This window comes from Vicugna pacos, chromosome 21, assembly GCF_048564905.1.
Source record: "Vicugna pacos chromosome 21, VicPac4, whole genome shotgun sequence".
NCBI classification, from domain to species: Eukaryota; Metazoa; Chordata; class Mammalia; order Artiodactyla; family Camelidae; genus Vicugna; species Vicugna pacos.
Genome location: NC_133007.1, coordinates 24,145,489 through 24,162,350, shown reverse-complemented (window position 1 = coordinate 24,162,350; position 16,862 = coordinate 24,145,489). Strand labels below are relative to the sequence as shown.

Genomic DNA, 16,862 nt, shown 5'->3' with positions numbered 1-16,862 from the left:
AGAATTCAAAAGCATTCGTACATATCCACCAATGTTATACACTTACAGGTAAATGTCTGCCCATATGCTCCCCAATCACTCTCCAAAGCTGTCCCAAAGAGCTTTATTGGGTCTCTAAATGCTATACTTCAATGTGAAATGTGTTATAGCTGGCCTATGCACACCTAAGAAAAGGTGGAAAAAGTTAAAGATTTAATGCCGAGATTCTGTCAGTAAATTCTCAGCAATTACAGTCTCTGAGGAACCAGCTGCTATTTAGGAAGGAGGCAGAGAGACAGGTGTGATGGGGTGCACAGTTCAGGTAGAAGTGAGCTGTTCAAGAGAAGGACACTGGGATTTCAGGCCAGTAGAATACTCTGTTCTCAGATGCCTTCAGGTGGGCACTATAGAGATGCATCCTTTCAATCCTAAAGCCATTATTAAGTATTGATTTGGGCACAGCAAATGCTGAGCACTAAAAAAAGAAAGAAGAATCACATGTATGTCCTTTCTCTGTAATGCTCCTCATTCAAAAAAGAGACAGTGACAATGGCACATTTAAAATCAAATTAATAACCATAAAGGATATAAATTTCATTATCATTCAAAATGCATCTAATATTAAGTCTTGATTGTGTGGCCATGTTATGAGAGTTTTAAATCTCAGCAATAATAATAAGATTTCAAAAAAGGAAAACAACCCAAATAAATGAAACCAACTGTTGGTTATCTATGCTAAAAAGAGGCACAAAGTGAAGCAGTGGAAATAACATTAGACAAAATTCAAAAGTCATGCATTTCTGTTCTAGTCCTGACACTGCACAGTCACCGGCCAACTGCTTAATTTATGCTTGTTTTTCATGAGAACCCTAATCTCATAGCGGTGTTCTAAAGATTAAATAAGACTATATGCACAAAAATTATCACCAAAATACTAGTGTACCGAATCCAGCAACATACCATGACCAAGTGGGATTTACTGCAGGAATGCAAGATTGGTTTAACCTAAGACCTTTCTCTAAAGAAGCTATACAATGACCAAGAAGCACATGAAAAGATGCTCAACATCACTTGTCATTAAGGAAATGCAAATCAAAACAATGAGATACTACTTTACACCCACTTTAATAAAAAACACAAATAAAGACAAGAGTTGGAGAGGTTGTGGAGAAATAGAAACCCTCATAGATTGCTGGTAGGAATGTAAAACGGTGCAGCCACTTTGGAAAACAGTTTGGCAGTTCCTCAAAACGCTAAACACAGAGCTATCGTATGATCTGGTCATTCTCCTGTAAGGTATATACCCAAGAGAGCTGCAAACAGGGACTCAAACATACACCTGTACGCCAATGTTAACAGCAGTATTATTCATAAATTGGCAAAATGTAGAATCAACCCAAGTGTCCATCAGCAGATGAACAGATAAACAGAAGATGGTACACAACAGAATATTATTCAGACATAAACAGGAATAAGTCTGATACATGCTACAACATAGATGACATATGAAAAGATACTAAGTGAAATAAGCCAGACACCAAAGAACAAATACTGTATGATTCCATTTATCTAGCACGTCCAGAATAGGTAAATCTACAGAGACAGAAAGTAGATTAGTGGTTGCTTGAGGCTGTGGGAGAGGGGAATGGGAAGTGACTGCTCATGGTATGAAGTTTCTTTCTGGGGTGATGAAAATGTCTGAAATTAGACAGTGGTGATGGCTGCACACCTCAAGGCTGAGTTTTATGGCATGTGAATTATATTTCAATAAAGCTGCTACAAAAAATATATATGTGAAAACACTCAAACCGTAAAACTGCAAAGTAATGCACAAACACAAGGGATGATTACGATACAAATAAATGGCTGTGGACTGTGAAGTCATGAAGGTTTGACAAAGTAGCAATTAAATCAGCCAATTCACTAATCCTCAAAAATCTTGTCTGCAGGTACGGGAGGTGCCCAGCCTGCTATGTATTTTACACCTAATATATTAATATGTAGACTTTAGGGTACATTTATAACAATTCCCCTTTCATCTCTGATCAATAAAGATATACTAAAGATAAGATATACGGGGGAATGGAACAAAACCCCATGGAAATCTATCCTGTTCCCAAGTTTAAGACATTTGTAGGGGTAGGAGAGTGGACAATGGAGGATGACTGCTAATCGGTACAGGTTTCCCTTTGGGGAGATGAAATGTTTGGGAACTAGATGGAGGTGATGGTTTTACAATGCTGCGAATGGACCTAATGCCACTGAACTGCACATTTTAAATAGTTAATTTTATATTCTGTGAATTTTGCCTCAATTAAAAAATAAAAGCACAGTGTGTTTTGTTAAGGGGGAAAAAAGATGCCTGTACCCGTGCCATAGTGAAAACAGAGATTTAGCTCAGTAATTACGCCCATCATCTCCTGCCTAGATTACTGCAATAGTTTAACAGTCCTTCCTGCTTTTCTCTCAGACTCCTAGTCTATTCTTAATACCAGAGAAACTCTTTTAAAAGCTGTGTCAGAAATGTCACTTCTCTGGCATCTTGAGTGACTATTTCTTTATTAATTTCATATTTTTGAATACATATCGCAGGTTAAGTATCTGCTTATGAATATTAAATACCCATAACCTCAAGCACAGGGCTGGCATATCAACTGTGGATCAATAAACCTTTCTTGTTGAAGTCAATTAATTGCCAAACAAGACCTGAAGGTAAAATCAGAGAGCAGGAGACTGCTTCTCTCTCCCAAGCTGACATAACCGCCCCGGGTGTGGGCTGTGGCACCTTCACGCTACCCTTTCAGTAGAGCCCTATGCTACTTAAAGGTCATAGTGCCTTCCCAACAAGCCTTTAGGTTCCCTAAAGTCAGGGACCACTTATCCTCCCCAAGGCATCCAGAAGAGAGAGGAGTACATACTACAGTGCAGGAGTAGATGCTGGTGGAGACAGTGGGAGCCAGAGCGACAGGGGATAAGTCGGTAGAGAGGGAGGAAGAACCTCAGATTCCAGTAGGATTCACGCTGCCAGCTAGTTACCTCATCCTTCCCTCCTCGCTGCCCCCACCCCATGCCTTCCTGAAGCTGTGGGTTCCTAGCCTCTGAGTCGCTAATCCTTCTGCCTCAGCCAATTTATTTTCTAATCTCATAGCTTTCATAGAAAAGGCTCTCCATGAGATTGATGATGACAGACAGGGTGGCCACGCAGATGAACCGGCTCCCCTGTTAATTACCACCAGGGAGGGAAGGCACCCCATTCATGGGAAAGACGGAGAAGCTAAGTTGTATCAGAAGCAGGGTGATTCCAAAAGCTGCAAAGAGCTATCAAAACAGTGTGTTCTGGGGGAACCCAGCTCCAGGGAGGGAGAGGAGGAAAGAGAAGCTAAGTCAACTGAAGAGAGATGCCGCCCTCCTCATGCCCTAGGCTCTTCCTCACAAGTATACAGTAAGGTTAAAGCCAAACCACAGACGGAAAGTGCTTGAGGAGTAAAAGCACTGTGTAAATGCTTGGTACTGCCAAGATTATTGTATTAAGTGGTTCTTATCCTTTGCCTGGTTTGTGTCCTACTTCTTCCAACAGCACCCTAATAAAACTCCCCAAGCATCTGAACACCAAGGCAGGAAATGAAATGAAGCTGACTCACGGAAGAGCCCCTGATGACATAAGTATCAATTTGGAGGCAGTGGCAGGTCACCAGCAGGGTCAGATGCAGAGAGCATCAGTTCTGCATCTGACTGAACTCTTCTCAGCTGGAGACAAGAGAACTCGGGAGGTTCTTTTCTCTACCTTCTCTAGCTACGCTCCCATCCTTTTGCTCATTCTGTGCTTCCTACCCTATTAAGCATTATTTCTCAGACCAGAACACGCGCGCGCACACACACGTTTCCCAGTTGGGAATGTCCTTTTCCAAAGTAGCCAAGCTCACAGGGCTCCCAAGCAACTCAATCTCTGGTGTAAAGACTCAAAGTGGCAGAGGCAACACCATAGGAGGAAAACAAAGCTCAGAGCCCCAGATCACTGGATGACTGTTACAGAAAAGGCAGGGTGAGAATGGTAGAAGATGATTTCATCCGGGTTTACCTTCTTCAGCAAAGACTAGGAGGTGGAAAGAGGTTTCTGAGATCAGTGCTGTGAGACTTCCTGGAGCTCTGGGTGATTAAGAATGTTAAACTGGAGCAAACCAGACACCCTTCTCAAGCAAGGAGGGGAAGCCCAGGATTTAGAGCCAGGGGACCTACGTTCACTACAGTTGTGATTTCAAGTCTCAACTCTTGTGAGCCTCAGTCTTCTCATATGTAAAGGAGAACAGTAATTGCAATAAGAAAAATTAGAATGACTGCTAAAGCACTTTCCAAACACATAGTGATGTGCTGGACCAATGCTAGTAGTTATTGTGCATCTCCCCCATTCACCCTTACTTCTATGAGCTTTTATGGCTGGATGTAATATCATGTGAGAGAACGGAAGGGTGTAGGACTTGGATTTCCCTAAAGTGCCAGATGGATTAGGGTTAGGGATTAGTAAATCTAAAAAATTGCTGGAACCATTAACTAAGGGAGAACCAGTCAACATTTGAACACTAGGTGATTAAACTTATTGGAAAAACCCTTATTGGAGGTTTTAGTTTACTATTTTAGGGCACTAGCTGACACTATGCAAAGAGTACAGAGCCTAGCTGTAGGCAGTATGGGAGTATTACAGATGAAAGAGCCACAGGAAAAGATAAGCAGGTATCATATAAAAATCAACAGGGATCTACGTGGTGAGAGACAAAAAAAAGAAGAAACCTGAATCAAGGAGTTAATCAGGTAAGACTTCACTAGAAAGTAAGTTTTGAACTGGTATTTGAAGGAGAAGAGGGCTAAAAATGAACCATAAAAATCTAAGTAACTGTGGCAAATTGAATTTTCCAAAAGCAACCGCAACAATATTTCCCAGCCTTCGTGCTCTTCCAGAGCCTTGCCACTTCCCATTAGGAAGTGGAGTCCATATCCCCTCCCTGATCCTGGCCAGGCCTTTGTGACTCTCTCAACTAATAAGAGTAAGGCCAAAGTGACACAATGTGACCTCAAAGGCCAGCTCATTAAGGGTGATGCAGCTTCCGCAAATGTCTTGGGATGCTTGCTCTGGGAAACTTCAGCCACCCTGTAAGGAGTCCAGCTACCCTGACCCCACCATGTGGAAAGACAATCTGGAGATTCCCGAGAGAGAGAGAGAAGAGTGAGAGGAGAGAAAAGAGAAGAGAGAGGGGGAGCTCCCAGCTGAGTCTTCCCGACACAGAGGCTACAGTGAAGAAGCCTTTGAAACCCAGGCCAGGTCTGCCCCTGCATACCTGCACCTGTGTGAGAGATCCCAATTGAGAACAACTGCTCAGCTCAACCTCCAGAATTGTGAGCAAAATAAATAATTAGTATTATGTTAAGTCACTGTTCGGGGTGGTTTGTTACACAGCAATGGATAACTTGAACAATACTGATCTGTGCAAAGCCTCAATGATCAGGACAGGTAAGTCACACCAGGGATGGAGACTTGGCTCATCTATCTGGAGACGACAACATATGAGGTAATAATGAGATAACAATCACAGCTAGCATTTGTTGAACTCTTAACTATGTCAGGTACTTTGCTAAGCACTTCACATGCATTATTTTTACTTAATCTTTTCAAGAGCTCTATGAGAGAGATACTCTTCCTTAGTTTCCAAAGGGAGAAACTGAGGCTTAGAGAGATTGAGTAATAGGAAACCCAGGTCTATTTGACACAAAAGTCTTACTCCTAACAACTTAGCTGCACAGCAACATGGTGATGAGTAGAATCTTAAAGGAGTGACCAAAGTTCCACAGATTCAATAACATTAGAGTTGGATGGATCTCAGAGATCAAATCCAACTTTCCCATTTTATGACCGATGAAACTAGGACCTAGAGAGTTTAAGTGTCTTAGCTTAAAACTGTATCCATTTCTCAACAATAAAAAGACAAATAAAAATATGAGCAAAGGATTTGAACAGACATTTCTCTAAAGACATGCAAATTGCCAATAAGCACAAGAAAAGATGCTCAGCATCATTAGTCATTAAGGGGATGCAAATCAAAATCACGAGATACCACTTTACACCTACTAGAATGGCTATAATCAAAAAGACAGACACAAGCATTGGTGAAGATGTGGGAAAACTGGATTCTCACAGTTTGCTGGTGGGAATGTAAAACAGTGCAGCCACTTTAGAAAACAGCTTGGCAGTTCCTCAAAATGCTAAACACAGAGATACCATATGATCCAGCATTTCCCACCCTAAATATATAAGAAAACATATATCCATACAAAAAATTGTACACAAATGTTCACAGCAGCATTATTCATAATAGCTGAGCAATGGAAACAACCCAAATGCCCATTAACTGATGAATGGATAAACAGAAGGCAGTATATCCATACAATGGAATATTATTTGACCATAAAAAGGAATAAAGTACTGATACATGCTACAACATTAATGAACCTCGAAAAGTATCATGCTAAGTGAAAGAAGTCAGGCACAAAAGGCCACATATTGCATGATTCCATGTATAGGAGATAACCAGAAGAGGCAAATCTATAGAGACAGAAAGTAGATTCATGGTTGCCTGGGGCTGGGAGGAAGGGGCAATGCGGGGTGACTGCCAACGGGTACAAGGTTTCTTTTGGGGAGATGAAAATTTTTGAGAGTTAGATAGTAGGGATGGTTGCATAACTCTGTGAATATACTAAAAACTACTGAACTGTATGCTCTAAAGTGGTGAATTTTATGGTATGTGAATTATATCTCAGTAAAGCTGTTAATTAAAAAACTGTATCCATTCATTTAGTAAAACTTTATTGAGCACCCATCCACTATACAGTCCCAGGCACCACCGGGTACATAAAGATAAGGCCCCGGGTACATAAAGATAAGGCCCGTGAGTAGCTTAAAGGTGCCGCACGGCTTAGCGGAAGAGTGCTGAGTCACTTCTGAGATTTTATTCTTGCCAATGTCACTAAATTTACCTGGCCTCAGAGTGCCACTCTTTCCCCATCATTAACCAACCAGAAGGCAGAGAGGGAGGGAGGTTCTCTTCCTCTTGGGTAGTGAATGCAAGCCTCAGGTCCTACAGGAGATCTTACGGGGAAGAGATTAAAAACTAAAGAGGCTTGATCCCTAATCTACTAATCTCTTCTCCCGGAGGGCACCTTTCACTGGTGTCAAACAAACCTGATGTCTGGCTCCCTCACAAGACTTACATGTTTCTACCACTAAGGCTGGCCAGGGGGACAGGAAAATGGAAACGGAACTAGACTAGGGCTCAGTAGGGACAGATTTTTCTTAAACCCCAATTCCATCACTTACTAGTTCACAGGCCTTAGGTAAAACACTAAAGTCTCCCTGAGCAGCTTTCCCCATCTATGATATGGGGATGCAGATACTTGCCTGGATTATCTCAACGTGGTAACAGATCAAAAATGCTTCAGAAACTGCATATTGTATCACAGAAGTACAAAGGAGCACCACCATTGTTGCACTCTTGGTCCTAAAACTTCCATCCTCCTTTCCCTGTCAATTGTGTCCTCCCCTACTTTAAAAACTGACTTCTCTTGGCTCTAACCTTTCCTTTAATCCTATGTCACATCTCCCCACTCCCTCTCCCATGGCAGTTATGATTCTGATGTATGCCCAAGGTTGTGACCGCTGACTTAATGCAACCTAGTCCTACCTTAAAAAAAATAAACTCAAAGTTCTACTGATGGGGAGCTACATTTCTTCTCCTCTTCTTTCTGACCAAACTTCATAAAGGAGTTACATTTTTTCTCTTCTTTCTGACCGAACTTCATAAAAGCATTGACCAGACTTTCCTCACCTCCTCTTCCCTCTTAAATCCACTGCAAACTGGCTCTTCCTCCAACCCCCCAAGGCCATGAAAATCCTCCAGTTACTAAAACCAGACACTTCTGTATCCTTTCCATCCTTTGCCTCTTGGGAGCATTTGACACCGTTGACCACTCCCTCCCTTCATTTCTGAGATTCCTTCACACTGCCCTGGCTCCTGTTTTTCTGCCACTCCCTACCAGTCTCCTGTGTGGGATCCTCTTTCTTTGCCTCACCTCTGAATGCAGTGCCCCTCCCATTCTGTCCAAGGCCCTCTCACTCTATGCCCTGTCCCTGGACAGTCTCACACTTCCACCATCCTGTCTAGGTATCGATGACCCACAAATGTGATTGTCTATCCCACTACCTGTATAACCAGCTGCCTGCCTGCTCAATGTCTTCCCTGGGATCTGCCACAGGCACTTCAAACTCATCATGTCCAAAAGGGACTCCTTCCCTCAATCATGCTCTTCCTCGTGGGTTCCCCCTTTTAATTGAATAGCATCACCCAGCAGCCCAGTGCCCCACACTCCCCTTTACTCCCCACTCCCCTCCCTCCACATAATCAACTACTTAGTTTCTAATCCTTCATTTTCCTCCATCCCATTGTCACCTCCCTAGTGGAGACCACCCTTACCTCCTGCCCCGGTGGACTTTCTGCGATGGGGTCCTAATTTGTCTTCCCTCTCCCTACTCTTTCATTCTTTCAATTTAAATAGCCACACTGCAGCTGGGGTGATCCTGTTTTTCTAAAAGCATATCTGACCATGTCACTCTCTCCTTGTCTTGCAGTGGTCCTCCACTGCCCTCAGGATAAAGTCCAAAACCCCTAACGAGAAGGATGACATGGCCCCGGCTCTAGCTCCTATTCTCCCGGTTCATTTAATGAATTGTGCTAAGGTCTCACTACAGATCACAGCCACTTTCGGTTTCCACCACACCATGCCCTTCCTTGCCTTCTGTCTTCTGTCCACACTGTTGCTCCTGCCTGGACCTTCCCTCCTGCAAGCCTGGCTCTCATTTTCAGGCCTCGATTAAAGGTCACTTCCTCCAGGAAAGCTTCTCTATTGTCCCTCCCATGTACTTCAGCTACATCACGGAAGAGTTCAGGTGCTACCACACGACTCCCACTTACCTGTGTCTCCCCCAGCAAAACCACAGGCTCCTAGAGGGCAGGGTAAGCGACTTCATGCTGAGTCCTGGTGGCTGGAGGGGCACCAGCCAGTGAAGATTTATTAAAGGGACCAATCCCCCAATTTGAGGGATCGCGTGAATATTCCTAAACCTCAGACCCTGTTCCTGTGAAGACGCTGGCGCCCTAGTGGTTTTTTGCCCCCATCCCTAGGGCTCTGAGGAGAAAAGGGTCTGCGGTTTTAGCCTCATACAAGGTCCCATTCACAAAGCTATTTACTACACTCTCTCCAGCCACCTCCCCCCAGAACAACAGTGGCCTTTCTCTGCAGCAGCAGTCTCTTGGAGGGAAGCTTCTGAGGGCTGTGCTCTGGGAAATGAATGGGGCCAGCCTGGGGCAGGCAGGACAATAGCAGGGCGGGCCCCATGCCTGTCAGACCCTTGCAGGGACAGCAGCCCGGAAACCAGGCCGCCAATGGGGAAAACCCCCGAGAATTGGGAGAAGCTGAAGGCAAGCAATCCCAACAAGGCTGCTCTGTCCCTAGAAGAAATGCCAAGTGCCCAAGACCTAGCACCCAATAAGAACGAGGCAAATCCTTGGTTTCTGTTTCTGGCAGCAATGATGAGAGCTGCTTTCTTGAAATCCCTCGGGTAGGCACGGAGGGAATTAGAAATGTCAATAATGAACTACAGTTGAAGCCAGGTAACTGCAGGTAGGAGTGTACATCATATAGAACTCAACCGGGCACTAGAAGACAATCTAGAAAAACAAAGAGACATCATTTTTGAACCCTGAGAAATAGAATAAGACACAATAACCAACATAAAACGTGCAAAGAATGGAAGAACACCAACATTTATTTGTAATAGTTTACCATGTGCGAGAGATTCTGCTAGAACTTTTACCATACATTATTTTACACAAGCAAAAGATAATACGAGTCCAATTGCAATATGTAGGTGCAAAAAGAATGTTGAATAATATAAACGTACTAAAGAGTTTGATGACATTAACCAGAAAAGATCTCCTTGAAGGAAATAAGACTAGCGGGAGTTGGGGAGAGAAAGAGAACAGTCACATAAAGGTACGGCATGATGTGGGCCTAGGCAACAGGCTGGTCTACTCGAAGTGGGATGGCAGGAGACACTGATAAGACATACAGTTAGGGAGATGTGGGCTGGCCTGAAGGAACGAGACACAGGGCCCAAGCTGGGGAGTCTGGGCTGGAAAGGAAAGACACCGTGGGTTTCCAGCAAAGAAGGATGGCCTTAGGACAAGATCTTTCACACCTGATTTTTAACTACTACTGTCCTGTGTCGGTTCCATATGCTCCCAGAGCCACGCCTGTCAGTCCTTAGTTGGGAATCAGCAGAGGCCTGAGCACCCAAGCACAGGTCTTCTAGTGGCAGCTGAGGAGAGTTCAGGCCAATCTGGGGTCCTTGCCAAACCAAATGCCTCAACAGCACTCACCGTGTATTTGGCACTATAGAATTCACATAATGCTTTTACACAAATCACCCTGATCGCACAACACAGCTGTCAGAGGCCGAGCTGGGGCTCATACAAAGCTCTTCTAGCTTCAAGTCCAATACTCTCTATCATTATGCTCCTAGGATGGGTTCTGCACAGATTTCCCTTTAGCCCTGGAGTGTGGCCTGCTGTGTGGGAGGGGTATGATTAATTAATCAGGATCTATCAAATATATGTGAATGTCCTCAAATCATGACCCAATTTCCTAAGGGATCTCCCTTTAAAAGACTGCAGTGAAGAACTCTAATAGAACTATTTGGTAGAAATGGCCTAACCTAAGGGCCTTAGCAAGCTAAGTATCACGTGATATGCTGTGTTCAGTGAACTGCGGGGTACCAATGGGAGACGAACTGACTTTTAATGATGGTTCTTTTCTCTCTAGCAACAGCACTACCCCTCCAGTGGGCCAGTCTCCAAAACTCAGGAAGCAAACCTGATTCAGCCTTAACATACATACCTTGCTGATCTTCCTTCCAAAATGTCTTTCAAATCCTTACCCTCTTCTTTGTTCCCACATTATCTTTTTCTCTCTTCCCATCTACATATTAATATCAGAATTCTTTCTTTAAACACTCCTTTTACCATCATATATTAACACAAATCTCACTGGTTCCCTTTTGCCTACTACATCCAGTCTGAACATCTTTATCCCCCCACCCTCCCACCACACGCACTCTGACCACCTAATTTCCCTCTGGTCTACGAAGGCCACCTCATGCTTGGTCTGTCCCAGAACCTGTGCTGATGTTCCCCTTGCAGGAAATGGCCTCCTCTCTTTCTCTGACCCAAATAATTTCTAACTACCCCTCCCCTGGCTATTCTCACTAGCCCCAACTTTCTACTCTTCTCTAAATGTACCTTTTTGGCATACATCAAGATTCAGCTATAATGAACTATTTTTTATTGTTTTGTGTTGTTTCATTAATTACATTTCCCAACAAGAATGTAAGCTCCACATTCTTGCAAATTATCTACTAGAACACTAAGAACTGAGCTGCGCATGAAGCTATTTGATAAATATTTGCCATCCAACCGATTGACTGCAAGAGCCACAGATCACAGTTCATCATCTGGAAGGTTGCCAGATTGGTCCAGTTCCATCTATGATCTGATGCCAGGCCATGACCGGTGACTTAGATCCCACTGCACCATTTTATGGTAGCTTTAAAAGCTGGAGGAGAAAGTGCTGGCAATCAAGACTCTGAAAGCACTTCACTCTAACTTTTCAAAGCCCCTTTCTCACACATTCATGTCTTATTTTGCTATTCTTTAGAACGGGGAGAATCATGAAGAAGTCAGTAAAGATGATGGAGGGATACTAGTGACTTTAGGATAAAGTAAAAGACTCTAAGACACACTTAAAGTGTAGAAAAGGAAAGTCTGGTATGCAAAAGAATTTCCAACTATTCAATTCACGGAACCACAAGGGATTCCTGAAAATGGAAGTCCCTCAACTGTCATAACCAGCTCCAGAGATGCCCTATTTGGAGTCGAGAGGACGGGGAAGATGATCCCCTAAGACATAAGACTTCTGTGATTTTTCCCTGAGAACTGTCCAATTGTTTTGGTCCCACAAATCTGGGTGTTCCTCCAGGCCTTGAATACACCTTCCAAATCCTACTCCAATTCTGCTGGGGGCCACAGATTTCCCAGTCCCTCCCCAGGCTTCCACATCCCTGCACTTCTTCCACTTTCCTCTCCCAGTTCATCAGACAGCTCTGTCCCCCAGCTTTTTCAAAGTTTCGTTTTTACTGGTTTTTCAGGAAGGCAGATAGGATTCCTGAAAAAAGTCCTGGCTCACTGAAAGAAAGGACATAGGCATTGTGTTTTCAGAGGCTCAAAGAATGTAACAGCTAGGAGGAATCAAATCTTAGAGGTTAGCTACCCTAATTCACTCATTTATTTACTCAGATGCTGGTGTTATTCCTTCAGAACTGCAAACCTCCTCTCGCAGGAGAACTAACACAATTTTCAATAACGCAATGATTACTTTTTTCTTTTGAGACCAGAATCTGCAAAGTCTTTAGTTCTGCTTCCCCACTCTTGGGGCAAAGGAGTGACCTTGGATGCCACTAGCAGGTCTACGCTTGGGTCTCTTCCCAATCCAGTGATTAAGAAAAGAAGAACGCACAGTCCGTGGGGGTGTAGCGTTTCCAAGCCATGTGATAAATCTTGAAATTAAGGTTTTAAAATAACAAACCAGTAACATGGATTTTTGAAGGCAGTATCACTATGAAGATGTGAAGCAGATGCAATCAATATAGCTTAAAATCATTCCTCTTATGTTTTATGGAACGTCAGTGTTAACAAAGCCCTTTCACATACAGCAGAATCCCAGGTCTTTAAAGCAGTAAGGGACTCTATCCAAAAGTTCCCAAACTCTATTCCATGGAGGTTATGAGCTTCCAGAACTCCTTTGTCTTTATATTAATTTGGGGATTAGCCATGTGCCCTTCACAGAATCTTCTTTATTTCTGATGAACTCATATTGTCATTTTAACTTTTCACATATTTTGTCTACTCTCCTACATGGAATGACAGGGACTCTGACAGTATTCTGACTATTTAAAAAAAAAGGTGAAATAGATTTGTTAATCAAAGGGTGCTCTTTCAGAAATGTTTCTGAGTGTCTGAAGGTAAGCTTAGCCTAATGTTCCATCTGCGAATCTACGGCCATCCCTCCTCTTCCGCCCCGAGAGCACAAGGGCACGTTGTGGAGAAGACTCAGCCTTTCAGGGGACTTACTATTTGTAGCTCTGGATCCCTGTCACTGTTCTGGGAGGCCAACCTTCTAAACTACGTAGAAACTCAGCTGAATGTCTGGGGATTTCTTGGTCTCAGGCTCAGTAAGGACCTGAAGGGGGATGGGGACCTGAGGTGGGAAGAGTTCTGGGGGTCCCCACCCCCTCCTCAGACAAGCCCAGTCCCCTCAGCCAAGGCTACCAGCTTCTCATCTCTACAGACTTTCCCCTCCATGTGAAGGCTCTCTCCTAGGACAGGACTATCTACTGTCTCCCGCTCTCCTCTGCCTCTTCCTGCCCCTTCCTCCATACATCTCATGTGAGATTCTGCCTCTTCTAGAAAAAAAGGCTACAGACTGGGGAAAAGTTACATTCAGTCTCAGATCTCTGATAAGGAACAGTCACTGGGTCTGGGTTTATTTTGAATTAGGAGAGTCATATGCTTCTAAAACAAGGAACAGCCAGAGATCATAAAACAAACCCTTTCTGTCCCCATCTAAGGAAGCCAAGGTAGCTCGAGCCCCTCCCACTCACCAAAATTCCTGGGAAGGAGCTTCCATAATCATCCTTTTCCCATATTCTAGAATTATCACCCAACCCTGACCACTGGAAAAGTATTCCTTCTTTCTAACCCCTGCACTTCTGCAACAAAAAAGCCTGTTCACTCTGGTTAAATTCTTCAAAACAATGGAAAGATCTTTTAGTCACTCGTAATTTGTTTTGGGCTAGTTCAGAAAGCAGTGCATGAAGCTAAATCAAATCCATGAGTTTACCATCTAAAATTTATACAGACTTTTACAATTTAAAAAGCAATTTGAAATATTTTATCTTATTGGATTTGCTCCTTTCAACGGCACTGTGAGAAAGATGCAATAAATGTTATAATCCTCAAATGACATATTATGTGACAATGTCTGTGAACCAGAAAGCATTTCATATAAATGAGCTACTGCTTTACATATGAGGAAACCACAGCAGGCATGTGATTTGCCCAAGGTCACATAGTTAAGGGGAATGCCAGGGATCAAACCAAGAACTTTCAGCTTAAATCTAGTACTTCTCTATCTGCTTTGGTCCTCACATGAGCTAACTAACTCTGCCCAGAGAAAAGCTATTTTATGGATGCAAACTCCTAACCCATCTGGCCATCTCAAAAAATATTTGCCATGGGGAACTAGGCAAATGGATATACATGGCTTAGCAAGACTCATTATCATTCCTATAAATATAATTCAGTATCATTATCTCTGCTTGCCATATCAAACTCATTTTTAGAAACTTTTGAGAAGAACATACATTAACAGGCAACAAATCGTCCATGGACAAAGCCCGAAGGGAACACGAACAGCTACAATTTAAGCCCATCTTCCAGTAACAACAGATTAATACTATAAGATAAAGATTAGTTGCAAATACTACATGTTTCTCTGGACCCAGGAATAACTCTCCAAGAGGGGACTGAAGACTGCTGAATAAATATCCCAAAGTCTTCTATACTTCAAGCCACAATCCCTTTCCATAGACATGGCCCTCCGTCATGTTGCTCATCTCCAAGAAAATACACATCACCCAGGAAGCCTTCTTTAATTGACCTTGCTTTGACTACATTTGAAATTAACAAATGTAAAAAAAAAAAAACTGAAATGGAAGAATGTATATGTGCTGACATGTTCATTCATTCCAACACCAATCGGTCAAATATTCAGCACTCACTCCATGCAAGGCACTAAGCTAAGCACGCAGGATATAACTGAGCAAACCCAACCCAGCCCCTGCCTCTACAGAGCTCCTGGTCCAGCGTTGCTTCTACATGGTCTTCAGGAGTCTTACACCTTTCCTAGCTTCCCAGGTAGTCTGCATGCTCTTTGTAAGCCAGAAGCGTATACTTAAATTTTCTAAAACACTCTTGGAGCACAGCATCTTACACTAGGCTCTCTGCACAGCAAATGGATAAACTAAAAGAGAATCCCTGACTCCATCCATAATCTGAGGCACTTCCTGTCACTCCATCCCCCTAGTATAGTGTAAAATTGTGGATTATTTCAAATCCACATGGTCTTGAACCTGAGATGTCAAAGGTCCCATAGAATGAAGCTAACTGGAGATACTCTGAAGGGGTCCCAGGCCCCGGAATTGACCCTCTAACAGGGGAGAGAATCGGGGTGGGGGTAGAGGTGAGGAGTGCGCTCACCCTGCAAAGCTGCATCATCCCACAGGAGAAGATGGTGCTTTAACCACGGAAATTACAGGTGCGAGCCCCAAGACAGTTAAAAAGAAGAGTGCAAGGGAATGCTGAAGAGCATCGTACCTGCCTCCCAGAAGGAGAGAATGAAACGGTGCCCCCCATCCAATTCCACAGGACCAGTACACAAACCCACTTAGACAGGGTGAGGCAACAAAAAGAGCCATGGCTTCAGAATCAGAAGACCTGTGTTGGGGTCCAGATTCTGCCACTAGTCAGGGAGGATGGCCTTGGGCTAGCAGGTCTCCTCTCTAAGCCTCAACGACCCCTTCTGTAAAATGGGAATAATAACTCCTGATATGTCTGCCTCATAGAAATACTGTGAGGCTCAAATGAGATATGTTCCTATGAACGCACTCTGAAAAATGAACCATGCTGTACAAATCCTGAGAAGACTGAGGACATGCAAACTCCCAGAGGAGCATCTCACACCAGCCCAGAACCCTCATTGCCTTGTTCTTGCACCACCCAACACCTGGGCCTCCATCTTCTCGCACCCCTGAATTCTGAGAAATAATTCACCCTCAAATCTCCAAAAGGCAAGTGCACAAATTCCCAAATTCCAAGAGGATGAAAAGAGAAGAAGGGCCGCCGTGTAACCATTTCAGCTCCTAGCCTTGACAAGCCTCAGTTCTCCCTTTACAAGAGTCAAACCAAAGAGAAGCCAACAAAAAGGGGAAGGGGTGGAGGTTTCAACCCGCCACAAACACTTTCTGTCCTTTGTGGCCGTCTGCCTTCTCTCCACTGCCAAGTCAGGTCCCCGTCTGGGGACTGCTGAACTAATCTAAATGGGATTCGGAGGCAATAGAGAGATTAGTGTTTGGGAGAGAGAGAGATTATATGCATTTTAGGCCACATTCCACAGCCTAAAAGAAATTATTATTAGCATGGATAATCAAAGGTTAACTGGACAAGGAGAAAGCAATTGCTCCCTTGCAAATATTCCTCCCTATCTCTCCAGTTAATTTTTTCCCCAGGTCCATCCATTTAGGAAGTATACAGCACCTACAAAACAATCCTCTCTCAAGATTCTCAAGGAGAAAGGGCTGAGGAGGAGAAGGGGAGGAAAGGAAACGGCAGACACCTTACAAAGTTGTAAACTGCAGTGTTGCAGGAGATGAGGAGGCTGGGCAGACTCTTCTGGGTGGGGGGTGGGGGATGGGAGGGACATCCTGTGCTCAGACTCTAAGGGCCACTGCCTCTGCTCATCAGGCCTAAGAGCCCAAAACAACTCCTTCCAGCTCTAGGCAGAGGCAAGGCCCATTTTGCAGAGTCAAGCTTATTAAAAACGGCTTGGAAGATTAAACCTAGAGCATCAGCTTGTTGGCAGATTTCAATTTAAACCCTAAGCTTGGAGAG

At 43.7% G+C, this 16,862-nt stretch overlaps 1 protein-coding gene across 6 annotated transcripts in view; it reads right to left on the bottom strand.

Moving 5' to 3' along the window:
* Window positions 1-16,862, bottom strand: part of ARHGEF11 (Rho guanine nucleotide exchange factor 11) — a 94,642-nt gene that overhangs the window by 75,609 nt on the left and 2,171 nt on the right. The gene's annotated exons all lie outside the window — the stretch shown is intronic.